Below are 3,301 nucleotides of genomic sequence, written 5' to 3' on the forward strand. Positions count from 1 at the left end.
CTCCTGAGACCCACTTTCCCTGGTTTTTCATAGATTCTGTTTTATTGGTGTAATTTACTGACTGTGATTGTGTTTTTCCTTTTACTCAAACACGCTGTCACCCCTCTGTATCTGCACAGTACAAAGGTTTTCAGCAGAGCGGGGTGCCGATGGCCTCAGCTGATTGGGTGGGGAGTTCGCGACGCAGAGGCTGCAGTGAGGTGTCTCTGTGTATCGCTGACTGCAAGCACATGCTGCAGACCTGGGAAGGAGGAGGGAGTCTGCGACCACAGGAACACCATGTTCTGTACATCGTGTTCCACATCTCAGCCAAGGAAAAAAAGAAAAAAAAAATCCCACACACGTCTGAACATGGGCTGCAGGCTCAGTCTCTGCTGCCACCTGCTGGTGGACTGCTGGCTGAACCCTGAGGTGGTAAACAGGCGTATAAGAACTGAAATCTATTTAAAGGTATTGCTCAGGCAACAGGATCAAGGCAATATTTATTATAACACAACATTATGCTGTTGGTGGACTCATACTGTGGGGAAATGATAATGGAGGGCAGGCAGGCAAGCACAAGCTGAATGTGAGGGAAAATTATCAGAGAATATGAGAATCGGGCATCCATCCCTCGATTTAAAGAAGCACCATCAGCCTTCTGAGGGTTGCAGTGTGTCAGCTGGATCCAGCACACAGCACAACCTGTACTACACCCCAGTCCATTACACACACACACACACACTCACACACACACTCAGAATGCTGGGGACAGCTTAGACATACCAATCAGTCTGAAGAGCGTGCCTTTGGACTGTAGGCAGAAACACAGCACCCTGGGAAATTCCACATGAGGAAGGTGTGCCAGCTTCACTCACACAGACCCATACTGTCACTGCCCACAGTGATGCCGCCCAAATTTATCACCAAACACGCAATTCCATAATGACCTGTTTCTCCACTGTGATGAATGCTACTTTGCCACTGCTTCTGTTAGTGATGTGATCTCAGAGGTCAGCGCAGGTCACGGACGGTTGGGGTGAGTGCACAGTGGTGAAATCACAGTGATGTGTGGGGTAGTATGGTGCATGTGGTGGACCGTGTGGTCTTCCTGGCCCTGGGAGCTGGGAGGGGACAGAGTGGAGGAACACGGGCTCACCTGCACATTCAGATCACCTGCACATCCAGATCACCTGCACATCCAGATCATCTGCACATCCAGATCACCTGCACATCCAGATCGCTGCAGGGAGCAGCAGGGCAGCAGTTTGGTGTAGTGGTGAGGAGCAGGGCTCGTAACTGAAAGGTTCCTGGCTCCATTCCCCGCTGAGGCACTGCTGTTGTACCTTTAGACAAAGTACTTAACCCACAATTGCATCAGTAAATAATGTAATGTAATATCTGTCAATCACACGTCAATAAATGCACAAATGGATGCTTCAAATGCAGGATTCAGATGAAGAAAAACTCTGCTTCTCAAGGGACACGGTGACCCGAAGCTGGTGCTGACGTGGTTTTAAATTCTGAAGCAGGTGATTAAATGTCAAGACCATTTTCAAAACTAGTGCACCATAAAACAAAGAGTACAACCTTAAGAAAGCAGCAAAATCATGAGTGTGTTTAAAGGCCTGTGCTTGGGTTAATCATACACTGAGGAGCTTCTGCATGTTACACACAGTATTTCTACACTTGATAACGGGGAAAAGTAGGTCACAGGTCTGTGATTGGTGGGATTAGGGTCTGTGGGAGGGTGGGGTACGATTCCAGGGTTTGAATAGCAGTGCCAAGCCTTACTAAATAATGCAGACAGGCCTTTGCAGAGGCCTGAAACTCTACCCCCCACGTCAAAATGAAGCATGACCACAAACCTGTGGCTTCAGCACTGACACGCTCACGGACCCACGGTGCAAGGCAAGGTTTTTCCAACGAGAGCATCGCTCTGCTGCTAGGAGATTAGTGATTAAATTAATAGCCTGGGCTGCACAAAATGGCAGAAATAAACGTCTCAGTTCATCTTATGAATCATTCATACTGTAATTCCTGAAGTATTGAGTAAATTACTGCCGTTGATGCCGTTCCTCAGATTACTGACAGAGAATTTTTTACATCTGGGCTTGTCAGGCAATTGCCTGTTGCATGATACTACTAAAATGATTAAAATCAGAGATTAACATTGATGATTAACAATGATTAAGATCAGTGGAATAAATCCACACACCTGAAAGGCCTTGAGCTCATCCCTGTATCTGTGGCATTAACCAGTCTGAGGCACAAATACGGACAGTGCACAGGTCACCTGCCCACAGGTGTATGACAGCTGCAGTGCTAAACCCAGGCAATGAGAACCACACTGTTTTTTGACTCATCTTCCCAGAATCCTCAGGCGTAACACTTCTGCCACTGGATTGGTCTGAATGGTGACCACACAGGCAGAACTCCAGCTCTGGCAACGTTTGAATTGCTTGAAGAGTAATCACACCTTTAAGCAAAAACAACACAGAACAGGTACCACCAGAATGGAGACAGCCAATCAAATCAATCCTTCTTTCTTTCAGGCCAGAGCTCCAATGCAAGAATGCCTTTGTTTAAAAAAGTATAATACTGGTCATGCTGATAATAACTGTTAAAATACAAATAAAAAAGATAATTATACATTGTTATCCTTTTAGTAGATTCCCCAGGTAGTGCCTTGGTAAAAAGACCTTGGTAAAAATGTACTAATCCAATCAAAGCAGGTGTCAGAAGATTCATTTAATTTAATCACAGACTGAGGTTCGCTGCAGTTTCAGTTCGGTGTTCAGTGGGTCTGTGATGGAACACAATTTCCTTTAAAGTCAGACAGGGGAACTTAAAAATGTTACAATGAAAATGTGGTTACAGAGTCTTCCGTCACAAAAAGTCACGCTCTAAACAGCCCAGGAAAAAATAAGCAAACCTGTGGAGCTCTGTCTGCATAGAAACTGTAGATGTGCCTCAGGACTGATCAAAGTTTTATGATGTCTGTCTCTGTCCACGTTACACTCTCTGAAGTTACTGAGAGACGAGTGAGCAGAAACCAAAACCCTGTCCTAAAATAATATACCCTCTTAAATACCAAGGAAGACCCGCCCATGAACAGAGGCAATAAAAAAGACCCGACCCAGCTCAGCCATTCAGTATACAATATGAAATATAAACATAATTTTCAGGAACCCCTCAGGAGCAATTAAGTATGTTTCCCCGGACATTCCCAAGCATTCTCAAAACTATCAAACCGAAACTACTCATGAAATTAAACTCTGAGAAATGTACTACACTGGGGTGATTTGAACTGGAGGTAAAT

The sequence above is a fragment of the Megalops cyprinoides genome, chromosome 10, assembly GCF_013368585.1.
Source record: "Megalops cyprinoides isolate fMegCyp1 chromosome 10, fMegCyp1.pri, whole genome shotgun sequence".
Classification (NCBI taxonomy): Eukaryota; Metazoa; Chordata; class Actinopteri; order Elopiformes; family Megalopidae; genus Megalops; species Megalops cyprinoides.